General features: G+C 46.5%; 1 long non-coding RNA gene across 9 annotated transcripts in view; it reads right to left on the bottom strand.

Annotated features, from left to right (window-relative positions):
* Nucleotides 1–1137: 1137 nt before the first annotated feature.
* The window catches only part of LOC147355570 (uncharacterized), a 57207-nt gene continuing 38195 nt past the window's right edge, over nt 1138–20149 (bottom strand). For 4 of the 9 annotated variants that reach the window (XR_015144623.1, XR_015144632.1, XR_015144636.1 and 1 more), the window contains 2 exons: nt 13233–13442; nt 4214–5279 (listed from right to left, as the gene is read on the bottom strand). This is a non-coding gene — a long non-coding RNA (uncharacterized LOC147355570). Of the gene's footprint in view, nt 3276–4213; nt 5280–13232; nt 13443–20149 lie in introns of those variants that run through there. The other 5 variants (XR_015144625.1, XR_015144641.1, XR_015144622.1 and 2 more) reach the window with 4 other exon arrangements.

Raw genomic sequence — 20149 nt, 5'->3', positions numbered from 1 at the left:
TTTCTTATTGGACGTCAAATCCCGTTTTCTGAGAGTAGACTTGGCTAGTGAAGCAAGATGATGGTCTTTCAAGGAGCTGTGTCCCTGTCTTTGCTTCGTATCTGCTACTTTGCTGAAGTCCGAAAGGTAGAGAATAGGCCTCACTCTGCTGAGGTGGCCAGAAGGGGAAAAGTCCAGGTCGTGTGGCAGCAGAGGGCAAGGTTTCAAGGTCCACAGGGTGATGGCCCGCTGATGGCCACCCCTGTTACCAGATCATCTTTAAAAACCAGTTACCAGGGGGAACCTGGGGTTCCAGCATCCAGCCCTGCACCACCCTTCTCCTGCTATGTGTCCTAAAAACTTTGCTCTGCTGTGACCTCCTCAAAGGTTGGAAGCCCACACAAAAGGAAATTCTACCTGGGATCCGTAATTCAAATCATTGGTATCGATTTCACAGAGATGAAACAAACAAATATTTCACAAGATACTCTGTACAAAGAATGGAGAATCCATTGTGTTTGGATTACTGAGCAAACCTGAGACTTACACCCTTTTCAGGGTGACCAGTTTTTTTTTTTTTTCTTTGAAAACGCCTTTCTTGGAACTTCTCTGGTGGTCCAGTCTGCCTTTCAATGCAGGGGACACAAGTTTGATCCCTGGTCCAGGAAGATCCCACGTGTTTTGGAGCAACTAAGCTCGTGCGCCACAACTACTGAGCCCATGCACTGCAACCATCGAAGCTGATGCACCCAGAGCCTGTGCTCCAAAGCGAGAGAAACCACTGCAATGAGAAGCCTGTGCACTGCACTTGTCGCAACTAGAGAAAGCCTGCTCACAACAACGAAGACCCAGTGCAGCCAAAAACAGATGCATAAACAAAATTTTTTAAAAAATTCCTCTCTCTAAGGGCTCATGTATAGTACTCCAGTCCCATTCTGCAGAGCAGTTTGACTGTATGTGTTAGAAATCTTAGAAGGTAGGACCTCCCTGGTGAGGCAGTGGCTAAGATTCTACACTCCAATGCAAGGGGCCCAGGTTCTATCCCTGGTCAGGGAACTATATCCCACCTGCTGCAACAAAGATCGAAGATCTCGTATGACACAAATAAGATCCAGTGCAGCCAAACAAATAAATTTTTGAAAAAAAGAAGTCCTTTTTGTGGACCATATGTTTTGTGTGTGGCAGTTTAAGTTATTAGTTTTTAAAATCATTACTTTTTTTAAAATTTTATTTTATTTTTAAACTTTACAATAGTGTATTGGTTTTGCCAAATATCGAAATGAATCCGCCACAGGTATACATGTGTTCCCCATCCTGAGCCCTCCTCCCTCCTCCCTCCCCATACCATCCCTCTGGGTCGTCCCAGTGCACCAGCCCCAAGCATCCAGTATCGTGCATTGAACCTGGACTGGCGACTCGTTTCATACATGATAGTATACATGTTTCAATGCCATTCTCCCAAATCTTCCCACCCTCTCCCTCTCCCACAGAGTCCATAATACTGTTCTATACATCAGTGTATCTTTTGCTGTCTCGTATACAGGGTTATTGTTACCATCTTTCTAAATTCCATATATATGTGTTAGTATACTGTATTGGTGTTTTTCTTTCTGGCTTACTTCACTCTGTATAATAGGCTCCAGTTTCATCCATCTCATTAGAACTCATTCAAATGAATTCTTTTTAATGGCTGAGTAATACTCCATTGTGTATATGTACCATAGCTTTCTTATCCATTCATCTGCTGATGGACATCTAGGTTGCTTCCATGTCCTGGCTATTATAAACAGTGCTGCGATGAACACTGGGGTACATGTGTCTCTTTCCCTTCTGGTTTCCTCAGTGTGTATGCCCAGCAGTGGGATTGCTGGATCATAAGGCAGTTCTATTTCCAGTTTTTTAAGGAATCTCCACACTGTTCTCCATAGTGGCTGTACTAGTTTGCATTCCCACCAACAGTGCAAGAGGGTTCCCTTTTCTCCACACCCTCTCCAGCATTTATTGCTTGCAGACTTTTGGATCGCAGCCATTCTGACTGGTGTGAAATGGTACCTCATAGTGGTTTTGATTTGCATTTCTCTGATAATGAGTGATGTTGAGCATCTTTTCATGTGTTTGTTAGCCATCTGTATGTCTTCTTTGGAGAAATGTCTATTTAGTTCTTTGGCCCATTTTTTGATTGGGTCATTTATTTTTCTGGAATTGAGGTGTAGGAGTTGCTTGTATATTTTTGAGATTAGTTGTTTGTCAGTTGCTTCATTTGCTATTATTTTCTCCCATTCTGAAGGCTGTCTTTTCACCTTGCTAATAGTTTCCTTTGTTGTGCAGAAGCTTTTAAATTTAATTAGGTCCCATTTGTTTATTTTTGCTTTTATTTCCAATATTCTGGGAGGTGGTCATAGAGGATCCTGCTGGGATGTATGTCGGAGAGTGTTTTGCCTATGTTCTCCTCTAGGAGTTTTATAGTTTCTGGTCTTACGTTTAGATCTTTAATCCATTTTGAGTTTATTTTTGTGTATGGTGTTAGAAAGTGTTCTAGTTTCATTCTTTTACAAGTGGTTGACCAGTTTTCCCAGCACCACTTGTTAAAGAGATGGTCTTTAATCCATTGTATATTCTTGTCTCCTTTGTCAAAGATAAGGTGTCCATATGTGCATGGATTTATCTCTGGGCTTTCTATTTTGTTCCATTGATCTATATTTCTGTCTTTGTGCCAGTACCATACTGTCTTGATGACTGTGGTTTTGTAGTAGAGCCTGAAGTCAGGTAGGTTGATTCCTCCAGTTTCATTCTTCTTTCTCGATAGCTTTGGCTAATCGAGGTTTTTTGTATTTCCATACAAATTGTGAAATTATTTGTTCTAGCTCTGTGAAGAACACCCTTGGTAGCTTGATAGGGATTGCATTGAATCTATAAATTGCTTTGGGTAGTATATTCATTTTCACTATATTGATTCTTCTAATCCATGAACATGGTATATTTCTCCATCTATTAGTGTCCTCTTTGATTTCTTTCACCAGTGTTTTATAGTTTTATATATATAGGTCTTTAGTTTCTTTAGGTAGATATATTCCTAAGTATTTTATTCTTTCCGTTGCACAAGCACGGAAATTGAAACTGTAATCAAAAATCTTCCAGCAAACAAAAGCCCAGGTCCAGATGGCTTCACAGCTGAATGCTACCAAAAATTTAGAGAAGAGCTAACACCTATCTGCTCAAACTCTTCCAGAAAATTGCAGAGGAAGGTAAACTTCCAAACTCATTCTATGAGGTCACCATCACCTTAATACCAAAACCTGAAAAAGATTCCACAAAAAGAGAAAACTACAGGCCAATATCACTGATGAACATAGGTGCAAAAATCCTTAACAAAATTCTAGCAATCAGAATCCAAAAACACATTAAAAAGATCATACACCATGACCAAGTGGGCTTTATCCCAGGGATGCAAGGATTCTTCAATATCTGCAAATCAATCAATGTAATACACCACATTAACAAATTGAAAAATAAAATCATTACTTTTTAATGAAAACAACTTGACCAAAAATCTGTCACAGAATTTGAGACCCATTAAAAAAAGTTTAATGAGAAAAATAATGATAAAAAAATAAAAAAAATCAAAAAAGAAGTCCTAGAAGGTGCCATAGTATTGATGTGGCCATTCCACTAGAAGACGTGGTCACAAGGAGTAATTAGATTTGATATTTGATACTAGGAGGTTCATCACAGCAGTGATTATAAAATGTTGAAAACAACTTATAAGGCTAACAACTGAAGCCTGGTCAGATAACGGTGGTATGGGCATGCAGGAAATTCCAAAATAAAATTTATTTCTTAATATATAGAGAGATGCTCCTAAATTTAAAAAATCAGGCTGTAAAGCATTATATAGAGTATGACTCCACTTTTGGTAAGAAATGCAGATGTATGTATGTGTCTGCGTGTGCTCAGTTGTGTCTGACTCTTTGTGACCCCATGGACTGTAACCTGCCAGGCTCCTTTGTCCATGGAATTCTCCAGGCAAGTATACTAGAGTGGGTTGCCGTTTCCTCCTCCAGGGGATCTTCCCAACCCAGGGATTGAACCCGAGTCTCTTGCACTGGCAGGTGGGTTCTTTACCACTGCGCCACCGGGGTGGCCCATGTAGGTATATGCATGTACAAAAAGTGCAAGAGGGTATCCACCAAACATTAGGCGTAAGTCACAGATGATTGGGTACTGGGTATTTGCATTTTCTTTTTTTTTTTGTCTACAAATGTATACTATTTCTGCCATGAGATATATTATTTGTGTCATAATTGTATTTGGCTTTAAAAAAAGTTGGGAGACTTCCCTAATGGTCCAGTAGCTAAGACTGAGCTTCCAATGCAGGGGGCCCGGGTTCAATCCCTGGTCAGGGAACTAGATCTCACATCCTGCAACTAATGATCCCGCGTGCATCTGAGACCTGACAGAGTCAAAAAAGAAAAAAAAGGTGAAGGGAAGGACCCCATATAACCTTTCCTGATTGCCTGTGGCTCTCAAAGAGGCTTGGATCCCTCTTGCAACAGGAATTGCTCACAAGTGGGGTCTGGCACCCAGACTTTGCTCCCGAGAGCCCGGCAGGACGTGAAGCAGGTCCTGCCGCCAGCAGAGGGCGTCCTCCTGGCCTGTGTGAGGTGCCCACCATCTCTGCCTGATTCCCTGCGGAGCCCTGGGCCTGAGGCGGCGCAGAGCAAGCTCTGTCCTGCCTGGTGGCCGGGCCTGCCCGAAAGGGGCGGAAGGGCTGGAGTAAAGGGGTTCCCAGAGGTAATTTGTGCAGGCACCAATGTGACTAGCCCACGATGCCCTCGAACATTGTCTGCGTCTGGTTCTTCCTCCTGGAAGTTTCTGGGGGCTGGAGAGCAGGCCAAGCGGCAGATGAACTGCGCAGTCTGCCTCCAGCCCCCTCCCCCCTGCCGTCTCCTGTGCTTCCACCCACCTCCTCGGAAGGGCGCAGCCCCGCGCCTCCGGTCCTGTCTCCTGTGTCCACAGGTGAAGTCCCTGATAGAGCAGGGCACGGTCCTGGCAGAAGTCTCCCAGTCCCTCGTAGAGATGGAGCAGCCCACCTCCCGGATGTGGTGGGAAGGAGGCAGGAGGCCTTGGGGGGCGGGGCCTCACAGAGGGCAGGTCCTGAGGTCACGGCGAGGGCCTGAATCTGAACACGCGAACTCTTCCCTTCCGGTTCTGCACACCTCAGAGAAAGCGCTTGGCTCCTTGACATAAATGTGATCAACTCTTCTTGGAACTGCTTGAGCAGCTCTTCAAAACTGAAAAAGCTACGAAAAGAAAAAAAGAAAAGATACAATAAAAGAGGACTGAACTTTCTGTGTTATCAACCTGATGAATTTCCGGGTCCTAGACAACAGGCTTGACGGGGCCACATGGCCCCCAGCCTCAGCTACGTCCCCCCTGGACTGCCCACACATCAGGTACACTAAGAGTAAGCAAAGGAATTAGCCAGAGGAGAAGCTTTACTTTCAGATGTGACGTTATTCCTCAAACGGCTCTTTCTGAGTGCTTCTAACACCAGGCATGGTGCTGTGCTGACACCTGCCTGCTCCAGCTCTCCATGGGGCCTCCACCCCTTAGCTGAGAGGCCTTGGTTGGGGGGGCAGTGTTGGGAGGGTGAAGGGGTGGAGGGGTGGGGGTGACCCAGGCTCAAGTTCCCAGTTTTGCAGCAATCTAGTGCCAGGTATGAGGGCTGTCAGGGGATCAAATGCCCACACTCAGGGTAGATCCTCGCAGCTCAATTCCCCCGAGTCCTGGCTGGCCTTGGTCCACTGTCCAGTTGGAAACAGAGCTGGCCGCAACCCCGAATGAAGCACAAGCCATTCCCACTCTGGGGACACTGCCAGTCACCTGGGAAGATGCCCGGAGTCTGTCCTTGACCAGACACCTGCTCACACCATACCACATGCTGAGTCACCATCCTGGTCACCACCGCCACCCCCTCCACCCCCCTTGGTGCTGGACACACACCGTGCACCAGGCAGGGCTGCCTCACGGTCCGGCGGGACCCCAGGTCTCAGTTCTGAGCCATGGTTTCTACTCCTCCCTGTGAAACTGATGGTTCTTCCAAGCATTCCGCCCTTGGGTCTGCCCTCCTCACCACGGCTCCTCGTCCTTAAAGTTTGCAGCTCTGGATATTGCCATGATTCAAGTGGTAGCCCTGTCCATGGCCTCCCAAGCGGCTGATAGTGCATTCAGGTGAGCACAGTTAAGATCACTGGTTCTTCTGAATCATTTACAACAGATGCAAGACTCCCTCTCCTTCAACTTGCCCAACCTCCTGTAGACTAACAGCCTCTCTTTGTTGCATACTCACCACACGTGACTTTCCTCTTCCTCCTCAGAACAACCCTAGGAGGGGTCCTAGTCCCTCCTCCATTTTGAATATGTGAAACAGAAGTACAAGAAAGTGAAGTGACTTGTCAAGGTCACTCACTTTGCAAGGAGCTCAGCTCAGATTTGGGGGAACCTAAGGCAATGGCACCCCACTCCAGTACTCTTGCCTGGAAAATCCCGGACGGAGGAGCCTGGAAGGCTGCAGTCCATGGGGTCGCTGAGGGTTGGACACGACTGAGCGACTTCACTTTCACTTTTCACTTTCATGCATTGGAGAAGGAAATGGCAACCCACTCCAGTGTTCTTGCCTGGAGAATCCCAGGGACGAGGCTGCCGTCTATGGGGTCGCACAGAGTCGGACACGACTGAAGCGACTTAGCAGCAGCAGCAGCAGGTTGATCTGTCCCTGGGTTGGGAAGATCCCCTGGAGGAGGGCATTGCAACCCACTCCAGTGTTCTTGCCTGAAGAATCCCATGGACAGAGGAGCCTGGCGGGCTACTATCCATAGGGTCACAAAGAGTTGGACGCGTCTGAAGCAACTTAGCATGCACGCATGCACAGGCCGTTTTTAGGGGCTTCCCTGGTGGTTCAGATGGTGAAAAACCTGTCTGCCACGCAGGATGCCCTGGTTTGATCCCTTGGTCGGGAAGATCCCCTGTAGAAGAGAATGGCTACTGACTCCAGTATTCCTGCCTGGAGAATCCCATGGACGGAGGAGCCTGGTGGGCTACAATCCATGGAGTCACAAAGAGTTGGACACCACTGAGTGACGGACACTTTCACTTTACATTCAGGTCCTTCTTACACCAGGCCCAGCCTCCTAACCATGCCATGCCTCCTCCCCAAGTCTCAATCCCTTGGTCCCTGTCTCAGTACATCAGTTGCCTCCCCATATTTGAGTTTACACAAGATCCTGCCCCTGGGGTTGCAAAGAGTCAGACACGACTGAGCACACACACACAAGATTCTGCCCAGTGCATTGGCCCACCTGCGTACAAGGAGGGCACAGACGCAGTGAACCCCCGCCCTCCGAATCAGCCGTCTCACTCCTGCTTATGGTAAGGTTAGCAAAGGACCATGATGTTCTGGTGTGTGAGGGCCAACGTCCATTGCTCTGTAGCCAGAATGGTTGTTGGGGAGGGGGACGTGGGGGGCAGTATGCCACTACAGTTCCGAGAGCAGTACTCGTGGAGAAAGGTGGACATGCTCACTCACTTGAGATCTGAGCTCTTCAAGGAGTGGGTGCCTGTGAACCCAGGTGGTGGGCAGAGATAAGCCACTGGCTGTTGACCTGGTCTGCTAATCTCATGATTTGGGATGATGTGGCCAACAGTTGCCTGTTTCAGGTCAGGCCATGTGGGCAGGGGCCGTCCTCCTACGTGGTTCCATTTGGTAGGCATTCTCTTCTCCAGGGGATCTTCCCGACCGAGGGATCAAACCAGGGCATCCTGCATGGTAGACAGGTTCTTCACTGTCTGAGCCACCAGGGAAGCCCCTAAGAATGACCTGTGCATGCGTGGATGCTAAGTTGCTTACCTGACACTGGAGACCTGACCCCCTGAGGGAACCACTTTACTGGAGAGAGTGCCCGCCTGCTGCAGCCAGGGCTATGGGCCTTCAGGGTACTGGGGAGTCATGGGGGGCTTGTGAAAGGGCTCCCCCAATACTCCTGCCCCAGTGGTGGGGGAGGCAAGTCCAGGCTCTCCTCTACTACCTGCTGCTCATGGAAGGTAAAGTTAAATTCAAGCCCCCAAACGAATTGCTGTCCAGCGTGTCAGCCCAGTGTGTCTGGGTGCAGAGCACAGACAGTGGGAGATGCTGGGTTATGTGAGGCCTCAGAGGCCTTGGTTAGGAGTCTGCTATTAGTCCTAATTGTGACAAATGTGAGTTTAGGCAGTGGTGTGACACGCACTGACAACACCAGCCACACTGGCAAACAACGTTTTGCAAACTCTGACAAGCTTCTAACACCCTGTGTTCTTGCTTCCAGTCTTAGAAAGGATGAGGATGTTCTGAAAAAGTACATCCTTGGCTGGTGGCCTGGTTTATCAAATGGCTCTAGAATTTCTCTTGTGGCCTCTGAGGTTCCCCTTGCTTGTTAAGTCGTGCACTGCAGGGATGGAAATAGAAGCCGTGCTGTGGGGTGACCAAGAGTCTCCCTCAGATACTGTGCTGCAAAGTGGGGGGGTGGGGGACAGTGAACAGTGCCTGATGGATGCAAGTCACGGAGATGCGGCCTCCAGCAGCCCCTCATCCAGGGTCTCCTATTCTGTGAAATAATTCCACTCATCACTGTGAACTGTACCCTGCCTCTCAGCCGGGGGCTGGTGTAGGCCTTGGGGAATGTGTGGGAAAACAAGCTGGTCCAGTTGCCATTATCAAGGGGCCCACATCTCAAGTGGGGGATGGTGGCGAGTGCCTGAGACCGTGGTGGGTGATGTTGCGGGTGCTGAGGTAGGTGACGTGATAGGCACTGCTGGAGGTGGGGAGCTGGGGGCTCAGAATGGGGGACTGGTTCCAGAAGAGGCAGTTGGGCCAGACCTGCAGGATGCCAACAGGCAAAGCTGCTTCAGAGGCAGCAGCAGCAGAGGCAGAGGCCCCGGGGGACAGCCCAGTGTGTCTGGGTACAGAGCACAGACAGTAGGAGGTGCTGGGTCATGTGAGGCCTCAGAGGCCTTGGTTAGGAGTCTGCTATTAGTCCTAATTGTGACAAATGTGAGTTTAGGTAGTGGTGTGACACGCACTGACTTGAGTTTTCGCTTGTTTGGGGTTTTTTCGGTTGCACCATGCAGCGTTCAGAATCTTACTTACCCCGCCAGGGATCAAAGCCCCTGCATTGGGAGCGCAGGATCTTAACCACTGGACTGTCAGGGTATGAATATGAATTTTTATATGATATGAATTTTGAAAAGATCCTTCTGTTCTCCAAAGTTCACCAGGATGAAGAAGGATTAGAGCTAGTTTCTCAATGCTGCATAGGACTCCCAAAAAACCACTTTCAAAATTAAAATGAAAAAAGAAAGGGACTTCTTTAACCACTGGTTGTCCAGTGGTTAAGAATCTGCCTGCCAATGCAGGGGACAGGATTCAGTCCCTAGTCTGAGAAGAACCCACATGGCACAGGGCAACTAAGACTGCGTGCCATGACCACTGAGCCCGAGGCTCTGGAGCCCCTGAGCCACAATTCCTGAAGCCCGCAAGCCCTAGAGCCTGCGCTCCGCAGCAAGGGAAGCCTGCACACGCAACCAGAGAGCAGTCCCTGCTTGCCGCACCTAGAGAAAGCCTGTGTGCAGCAGCGATGACCCAGCGCGAAAATAAATCAAACAAAAAATGTTTAAGTTAAATTTAACATAAATGGAAAAAAGACAAGGGTAGGCAGAGGGATGGGGGCAGGGCCTTAACAAGACATGAGTAAAGAATCTAAAGAATAAAGGACATTTAACCTGGTCCTTGGGCTTCCCTCGTAGCTCAGCTGGTAAAGAATCTGCCTGCAATGCAGGAGACCCAGGTTTGATTCCCGGGTTAGGAAGATCCCCTGGAGAAGGAAATGGCAACCCACTCCAGTATTCTTGCCTGGAAACTCCCCATGGACACAGGAGTCTGGTAGGCTACAGTCTATAGGGTCGCAAGAGTCGCACACGACTGAGGGACTGAACCACCACCAACCTGGTCCTTGTCTGGCTTCCCCAGCCCCCTCCCACCTGTCAGTGAACAGGGAGACAAACGAGGTAACGAATGTGGTGCTGGACCAGCATAGCGCCCTCTGGAGGGGAGGCAGCGTGTGGTTTGTGAGCGTATGCTCGGATGTGAACGAGCTTGGCGTGGTGATGAGTGTGCCTGACCATTTTTATCTGTGGTGCAATTAACAGCTTACCACCGTCCCTACATGGCTGGGCCTGCCTTCTTATTAGTGTGTCTTGGGAAAGGGAACAAAATGTGATTATAACATATACTAATTATTTTCTTCTCACAGATGTCCCAGAGGTGCTCGACATCTGGGTCCGTATTTACACTTTCCTCCATGGTGCCACGCGGTTATAGCCCTCTTCCCTCCATCCACCCTGCCAACGTGTGTGAGAGTCACAGCAGAAAGATGTGGGAGTCCCAGACTTCAGAAACCTGGGGTCCAGACCTGTGACCTTCTATTGGACAAGTTCTCTGGAGACACTGTTCTCCCAGGAGAGATGGCTGAGGGATTTCCTTATCTGTCCAGTGGTTAAGACTCTGCACTTCAATGTAGGGGGTGCAGGTTAGATCCCTGGTTGGGAAACTAAGATCCTATTAAAAAAAAAAAAGATGGCCGAATAGAGAAATGATTTCAGGGAATTCTCTATCTTTCCAGCATTAGTTAGATTACCTGGTAGTGGTAAAGAGCTATTTGTCACAGATAAACAGAGACAGACATTAAAGTGTTAAGGACACATAATAATATGCTATCACAGTATCAATACTATAATAGAAATCAACCCTGAATGTTTATTGGAAGGACTGATGCTAAAGCTGAAACTTCAATACTTTGGCCACCTGATGCAAAGAGCTGACTCATTGGAAAAGACCCTGATACTGGGAAAGACTGAAGGCGGGAGGAGAAGGAGACGACAGAGGATGAGGTGGCTGCATGGCATCGCTGACTCGGTGGACGTGAGTTTGAGCAAACTCTAACTGACTAAACAACAATCGCAGTAAGGACAAGGGCCTGGCATGAACTCACTTCAACTTCCATTTGTACGGGGGTGCATTTTAAGAGGAGAATGAGAGAGCAGGCAGGGGCAATGGCAAGGTTTACACAGGGCAATTCCTGCTAAATCTACAGAAAGCCGGCAGGAGGAGGGCACTAGTCCACACGAAGCTTGTGTGGGTTGCTAACTGGCACTTAAGGAAATTAGGCTCGTAGCCTCCCAGAGACTGGGCAACGGGCCATATCTTGAGGCACTGGCTGGAATAAACAGTAACTTCTGGCAGCCTTGAGTTTTCTCAGGCAAGCATATTTTCTGGGCCAACCTAGGGCTGTGGCCCTGAGCTACTAGAAACAGTGTTTGTTCAGGTCTTCGGATATGCTGCTGCTGGGGTAGACTAAATCTTTGGTGCTGAGAGTCTGCAGTTTTTATAGGCCAACGTTGAAGCCCAGTCAGGAAGACAGCTTACAGAATTCCCTGGTGGTCCAGTGGTTAGGACTTGGCGCTTTCACTGTGGAGGCCTGGGTTTGATCCCTGGTCAGGGGAACTATTCACAAGCGCTCCTGCAAGCCACATGGCACCACAAAAAGCAAAGCAAGCTGAGAGAAGCCTGTCCAGAGATCAGTCAAAGAGAGGCTCTTTGTCAGCTATGCTTCTGGATTCAAACAGCCCTGGGTTTCAATCCTGCCTCTGTAACAGATGGGCTGGGTGATGACAGGGAAGAGATTTTTCATCTCAAGGGGTTGGTTTTCTCATTTGGAAAAATGCAGAGAGAATTCCCTCCCAGGACTGTTTAAAGATTAAGTGAGTTGACTACAGTACACGCCAGTGTGTCATGTGGCTGGAGTCTGGAAGGGACTAAAGAGGAGGCTGTGCTCGAGCTGGGATGTGGGCCTGCGGGGGCCCCACCAGGCCGGGCACAGCTGGACCAGCCACGGCTGCAGCTCTCACAGGCGGACATGCAGGTAGTGAACCCGCAGATATGGTTACAGCGCCTGTGACTCAGCAGGTCTGCCTTCCTAATGCACTCGAAGTTACTGCTTGCTTGTTTGGGGACCCCATCTGGGAAAGCAGGGCGAGGAGAATGGCAGGATTCCCCTCACTTCATCACCTAGATGGAGTTACAGCTGCTAGATGTTCAGTACCTACCAGGTGCCAAGAACTGCACATGTATCACTTTGAACACTTGCAATAACTGGCAGGTACATTTTTTACGCCCATTTAGGAGGTGAGCAGACTGAGGTTCAAAGAGGTTACACAGTATGCCTAAGATCACACAGCCCGTCAGTGAATTCAAACCTAATCTCTGAGACTGCAGAGCTCTTTCTCCTCGGAGGCATGGGTTTTTACCACCTCCGAGGGGCTTGAGAGGCTGGCTGCCTTACTGGAAAAGGAGAAGGAGGAAAAAGAAGCCCCACCTAGCCAAGAAGACATGTCCTGCCATGAAGAAAATGTATGAGGCTGTTTCTGAAGCCGGGGAATCTTGGGGGTGCCTCCTCACTGCCTTCGGGGACAGCCCGTGTAGGGGCATCTGGGGCATCTGCACCAAGAGCCAGGCTGCAGGCGGGTGTGGTGTGCTGGCAGCCTGTTCTGTGTGTGTGTGTGTGTGTGTGTGTGTGTGTGTGTGTGTGCATGCGCACGCAAGGAAGGAAGGCAGCCTGTGCACAGTCTGGACCACATTTTCTCCTCTTAGTTCTGAGAATGTCTTCCAGTTTAAATGCTGCTTTGAAGGACTCGCCTGGTGGAAGACTCTGCGTTTCCACTGCATGGGGCCCCGGTTTGATCCCTGGTCAGGGAACTAGACCCCACATGCTGCAACTAAGAGGAGTTTGCATGCTGCAATTTAAAAAAGATACTGTGCACCGCAACTAAGCCCTGGCACAGCCCAATAAATAATAAATAAATATTTTAAAAAATATTGCTTTGAATTAATTCCCACCAATGTTTTGCAAAACAAAACAAAACATAACACACCTTCCATTTGACAGTGTCAGTGTCCCAGCACTGGGAGTACATATCCAAATATCTAAAATCTCACCATTTTAGATGGACACCTCAGTTACCACTGTTTTTAGAGATCAGGGGGCAGGTAGATTCTTTTTAACTTGGAAACACGCTCTTGGGCCCTAACAATGAAACACGTTGGAATATTTCAAAGCTAAGGCTTGGCGTTATCTTCTTAGAGGAACAGAAGGACTGTTTCTTACCCAACTGGGTGCTTCTCCCAATGATCTCAGCAGGGTGGGAGGACAACATTTATTCATGTCAAAGTGTTCACACCTCTCCCCTCTGAGGCACCTGAAAAGAAGTCACATTTTGCTTGCTTAGCTCTTCCTCTGGCTTCATTCCTCTTCCCTCTCTGGATATTTTGCTTTTGCCAGTTCCATTCCTGACAGTGAGTCCACAGACAAGGGGCACTGGAGAGCAAGGAACAAAGTTAGACCCAGAGAAAAAAAGAGATTAAAAAAAAATCAAAGGGATTTCCCTGGTGGTCCAGTGGCTAAGACTCCATACTCCAAATGCAGGGGGCCTGGGTTCGATCCCTGGTCAGGGAACTAGATCCCACATACTGAAGCTAACACACGGTGCAGCCAAACAAATAAGTAAAATAAATATTTTTTAAAAAATCAGAATAAAGACATAAGAGTACAGAAAACAGATTGAAAGAAAGATGGAAGAAAGAATGAGCCAATACAGATCCTCAGGGAGAATACAGATCCTCAGGGAGAAGTCTAGGCTGAGAGTTAAACTGTATTTAATGCCTTGGACAGACTGAGCCAAATGGAGGCGTAGATATATTAAGGTTTCAGCACAAGCACTTCATCTTGGGCTGCAGTGTTTGGTGGACCTTGAACAGAAAATTGTGTGAAAGCAGCTAAAGGAGGTTAGTGTGGTTCCAGAAGACGAGGATCTGAGCTGAATCTTGGAAGGTAAGACTTCCTTAAGCAGAGAGGGTAGGATGGGCATGAGGAAGTTGGGCCCCCAAAACTACGGGACTAGGGGGCAGAAAGCCGCTGGTGGGTACGGTGAATACCACCGATGGACAAACCAGAATAAATGCCTCTGTGAACTAACATGTGTGCTAAACTGATACACACAGCCGTGCACGCTGCTGGGGACCCAAGCATGTCGCCACAGGCCATCTCAGCATAAATGAATGTCTGTATGTCAATGCATTTTCTCCTTCCCATCCCCACAACCAAATTTACTGGTGTTTTTTTTTTTTTTTTTTCTGGCTTCCACTTCTTAGTGAACAACAGAAGGTAGAATCTCAGCACCACTTTCCTCTCCTTCCTCATCCGTATCTCTGGCTAGTGAGCAACCTGTCACTTCTACCTCCATGCTTGCCTTCCTAACCATCCTATTGCTTCTTCTTTTTAAAAAATATTTATTTTAATTCTGTATTTGGCTGCACCCAGTCTTAGTTGTGGCATGTGGGATCTTTAGTTGCAGCATGCGAACACTTAGTTGAAGCAGGTGGGATCTAGTCGCCTGACCAGGGATCAAACCCAGGCCCTCTTCATTGGAAGCATGAAGTCTTAGCCACTGGATCACCGGGGAAGTTCCCCATACCCGCTGCTTTTAACCAGGGCTTCATCATCTTCCATGTCAGCTCTCTGCTTCCACCCTGTCTCTTCTTTACAACTGATTTTGCATACTATCGCTAGAGGAACCCATCCAAAACACTCATCACTTCCAGACTTAAAAATCTTGGTTAAAAGAAAGGATGGTGTGAGAGATCAAGACTCACAAGAGAGCTACAGTGGTCACAACAGCATCATCCTGGCACATGAACAGGCAGATCCATGAACAGAATACAGTTCAGAAATACTCAACTACCGAAGGGCATTTAATAAACAAAAAGAGGGCTTTTCACATGGGTGGGGAAAAGATCATTTATTGAATAAATGGAATCAGGAGCTCTGAGTAACATTCAAAAAAAAAAAACTGGATCTCTAAATCTTTCTTTGTACCAAAATTAATAAAAGAATCAAACTTTAGAATGTAAAATATGAGCAATCAAAGTACTAGAAAATAAAAGAATATTCAATAAGTGGTGTTGGGAAAGCTGGATAACCACACATGCAGAAAAATGAAACTGGACCCTTATCTTACATGACTCACAAAAATTGACTCAAATTAACTGGCATGAACACTTAAGCATGACACTTATAGGAGGAGAAAAACCAACAACAACAAGAAAAAAGCTCTTTGACATTGGTTTTGGTCACAATTTGTTTTGGATGTGACACCAGTCTACGGCCATTCCACCCTGAATATGCTTGATCTCGTTGTCTGGATATGACACCAAAAGCAAAAATTAGTGTTTCTACATCAAACTAAGATGTACTAAGATGCACAACAAAAGTGACAACAAAATGCAAAGGTAACCTTTGGAAGGAGAAAGTATTTGTGAATCATGTGTCTGGTAAAGAGTTAATATCCAAAATGTACAAAGAACACACAACTCAGTATCAGAAAAACAGATAACTTGACTAAAAAATGGGCAGAGGAACCAATAGACATCTTTCCAAAGAAGGCATACAAATGGCCCATGAAAAGAGAGTTGCATCACGAATCATCAGAGAAATGCAAATCAAAACTACAATGAGAGGGAATTCACTGGTGGTCCAATGACTAGGACTCCGGGCTCCCAATGCAGGGGGCCCGGGCTCAATCCCTGGTCACGGAACTAGATCTCACATGCTAGGAGTTCACAAGCCACAACTAAAGATCCTGCATGTGGCGACCAAGACCTGGTGCAGCCAAATACATAAATAAAATGAAAATAAATATTGAAGGAAAAAAAATAGTGAGGTATGAACTCACACCTGTGACAATGACTATGAACAAAAAGTCAAAGATAACAAGGGCTGGTGAGAATGTGAAGAAAAGGGATACACCACTGGTAGGAATGTAAATTGGTACAGCTACTATGGAAAATATCCCATGGACAGAGGAGCCTGGCAGGCTACAATCCATAGGGTCTCAAAGAGTCAGACACGACTGAGCAACTAGGCACACACATTATGGAAAACAGTATGGAGGACTATCTTATGATCCATCCATCCAACTTCTGAGTCCAAAGAAAATTCAAAGAAACTAAAATAACTATCCCAAAGAGATATCTGCACTCTCGTGCTCATTACAGCACTATTCCCAGTAGTTAAGACACAGAAGCAACCATCAACAGAAGTCCCTCAACAGATGAATGGATAAGGAAGATGGACTATTCTTCAACTATGAGAAAAAAAATCCTGCCATTTGCAGCAAGGAGGAAACTTGGGGACTTTATGCTAACTGAGATAAGTCAGAGACAAAATGACAAATAAAGTATGACCATAGTTGTATGTGGAGTCTGCAAAAGGTAAACCCATAGAAACAGAGCAGGATGCTGGTTATGAGGGGCTGGGGATTGGCGGAAATGAGTACATATTGGTTAAAGGGTACAAACTTTCAGTTATAAGATGAATAAATCTTGAGATCGAATATACAGCACGGAATTATAGTTAATGATACAGTATTATATACTTGCAAGTTGTTAAGAGAGTAGATCTTAAATGTTCTCACCACAAAAGAGAAATGAAAATTACATGATGTGATGGTTCATGTTGTTGTTCAGTAGCTCATGTCCGACTCTTTGCGACCCCACAGACTGCAGCACGCCAGGCCTCCCTGTCCATCACCAGCTGCTGGAGTTTACCTAAACTCATGTCCATTGAGTCGGTGATGCCATCCAACCATCTCATCCTCTGTCATCCCTTTCTCCTCCTGCCTTCAATCTTTCCCAACATCAGGGTCTTTTCAAATGAGTCAGCTCTTTGCATCAGGTGGCCAAAGTATTGGAGTTTCAGCTTCAGCATCAGTCCTTCCAATGAATATTCAGGACTGATTTCCTTTAGGATGGATGGGTTCTTCACAGTCCAACTCTCACATCCATACATGACCACTGGAAAAACCATAGCCTTGACTAGACGGACCTTGTTGGCAAAGTAATATCTCTGCTTTTTAATATTCTGTCTAGGTTGGTCATAACTTTATTTCCAAGGAGTAAGCGTCTTTTAATTTCATGGCTGCAGTCACCATCTGCAGTGATTTTGGAGCCCCCCCAAAATAAAGTCTGACACTGTTTCCACTGTTTCCCCATCTATTTCTCATGAACTGATGGGACCGGATGCCATGATCTTCGTTTTCTGAATGTTGAGCTTTAAGCCAACTTTTACACTCTCCTCTTTCACTTTCATCAAGAGGCTTTTTAGTTCCTCTTCACTTTCTGCCATAAGGGTGGTGTCATCTGCATATCTGAGGTTATTGATGTTTCTCTGGCAATCTTGGTTTCAGCTTGTGCTTCATCCAGCCCAGCATTTCTCATGATGTACTCTGCATATAAATTAAATAAGCAGGGTGACAATATACAGCCTTGACATACTCTTTTCCCTATTTGGAACCAGTCTGTTGTTCCATGTCCGGTTCTAACTGTTGCTTCCTGACCTACATACAGATTTCTCAAGAGGAAGGTCAGGTGGTCTGGTATTCCCATCTCTTCCAGAATTTTCCACAGTTTATCATGATCCACACAATCAAAGGCTTTGGCATAGTCAATAAAGCAGAAATAGATGTTTTTCTGGAACTCTCTTGCTTTTTCCATGATCTAGCGGATGTTGGCAATTTGATCTCTGGTTCCTCTGCCTTTTCTAAAACCAGCTTGAACATCTGGAAGTTCATGGTTCATATATTGTTGAAGCCTGGCTTGGAGAATTTTGAGCATTACTTGACTAGCGTGTGAGATGAGTGCAATTGTGCGGTAGTTTGAGCATTCTTTGGCATTGCCTTTCTTTGGGATTGGAATGAAAACTGACCACTGGCCAGTCCTGTGGCCACTGCTGAGTTTTCCAAATATGCTGGCATACTGAGTGCAGCACTTTCATAGCATCATCTTTTGGGATTTGAAATAGCTCAGTTGGAATTCCATCACCTTCACTAGCTTTGTTTGTAGTGATGCTTCCTAAGGCCCACTTGACTTCACATTCCAGGACGTCTGGCTCTAGGTGAGTGATCACACCATGGTGATTATCTGGGTCGTGAAGGTCTTTTTTGTACAGTTCTTCTATGTATTCTTTCTGCCTCTTCTTAATATCTTCTGCTTATGTTAGGTCCATACCATTTCTGTCCTTTATTCAGCCCATCTTTGCATGAAATGTTCCCTTGGTATCTCTAAGTTTCTTGAAGAGATCTCTAGTCTTTCCCACTCTATTGTTTTCCTTTCTTTCTTTGCACTGATCACTGAGGAAGGCTTTCTTATCTCTCCTTGCTATTCTTTGGAGCTCTGCATTCAAATGGGTGTATCTTTCCTTTTCTCCTTTGCTTTTCGCTTCTCTTCTTTTCACAGCTTTTCACAGCAAGGCCTCCTCAGACAGCCATTCTGCTTTTTTGCATTTGTTTTTCTTGGGGATGGTCTTGATCCCCGTCTCCTGTATAATGTCACAAACCTCTGTCCATAGTTCATCAGGTACTCTGTCTATCAGATCTAGTCCCTTAAATCTATTTCTCACTTCCACTGTATAATTGTAAGGGATTTAATTTAGGTCATACCTGAATGGTCTAGTAGTTTTCCCTACTTTCTTCAATTTAAGTCTGAATTTGGCAATAGATGAGTTCATGATCTGAGCCACAGTCAGCTCCCGGTCTTGTTTTTGCTTCCGGTCTGACTGTATAGAGCTTCTCCATCTTTGGCTGCAAAGAATATAATCGATCTGATTTTGCAGTACTTGGATGCAGTCTCAAAGATGACAGAATGATCTCTGTTCATTTCCAAGGCAAACCATTCAATATCAAGGTAATCCAAGCCTATGTCCTGAACAGTAATGCTGAAAAAGCTGAAGTTGAACGGTCCTATGAAGACCTACAAGGCCTTTTAGAACTAACACCGAAAAAAGATGTTCTTTTCATTATAGGGGACTGGAATGCAAAAGTAGGAAGTCAAGAAACACCTGGAGTAACGGACAAATTTGGCCTTGGGGTACAGAATGAAGCAGGGCAAAGGCTAATAAAGTTTTGCCAAGAGAATGAACTGGCCATAGCAAACACCCACACAGATTAGGAAGTGAAAAAGCAAGCCGTCTTGGGGAAGGGGAACCTGGACGTGTGGGTTGGGTGCTGCTTTCAGAGAAGAGAGAGAGACTCACTTTGCAGTTTATCTCTACAGCTGATTCCCAAACTTATCTCCCCTTCTTTCTAGGCACAGAACCCTGTTTCCTCCCCTTAAGGAGGACATGGCAACCCACTCCAGTACTCTTGCCTGGTGAATCTCCATGGACAGAGCAGCCTGGTGGGCTACAGTCTATGGGGTCGCAAGGGTTCAGACACGACTGAGAGACTAAGCACATGGCACAGCCTGTCTCCTAGACTCCTTTATGTGGTGGAATGACTACACGACTGACTTCTAGCCAATGAAACAGGCTTAATCCAGAAAAGCCTGTTTATTTTTAAATTTTTATATTTTGATGTTTATTTGTTTGGCTGTGCTGAGTCTTAGTTGGGGCATACAGAATTTTTGATCTTTGTTGCCACATTTGGAATCTTTAGTTGCCACCATGTGGGATCTAGTTCCCTGACTAGGATTCCTGGTTTCTATCCAGGCTCCCCAGGTTCAATTCCTGAGCAGGGAACTGAGATCCTTCTACAGGATCACTCACTGTCTCTCCTAGATGAATCCTTCCCTTCCAAACCCCTCCCCACTGCCTCTAAGATCCTTCCAGCTCTTGCCTTGCCCACTTCTCTCACCTCACCTCTCAACTCACTCCGCCTTGTTCCCTGGCCTCCGGTCTTTTCTGCAGCATAAGTCAGGTAGCCCCATCGCAGGGCCCTGCCCTTCTCCCCACTCCTCCTGCCACACTTTCTTAGTCACACGATCTTTACAACTGAGGTTTCAGGGTCAATTCCTGACCACGGGCGCCCTCAGCCCCAAGTCCTTCTTTACCTTTCCTTCATCTCCTTCACATCCCTTCTCACTATCTGAAATTATCTCGTGTTTGGTTTAAGGTTGGCCTCTCCCACTAGAGCAGAGGTCCCCAACCTCTGGGCCACCGACTGGTACCTCCGGGCAGATCAGCGGGGGCATTAG

Source organism: Bos grunniens, chromosome 17, assembly GCF_055505025.1.
Source record: "Bos grunniens cultivar Pamir isolate PY7600 chromosome 17, Bosgru_T2T1.0, whole genome shotgun sequence".
Classification (NCBI taxonomy): domain Eukaryota; kingdom Metazoa; phylum Chordata; class Mammalia; order Artiodactyla; family Bovidae; genus Bos; species Bos grunniens.
Note: the sequence above shows the minus strand (reverse complement) of the source record. Positions and strands in the feature narration are given on the sequence as shown.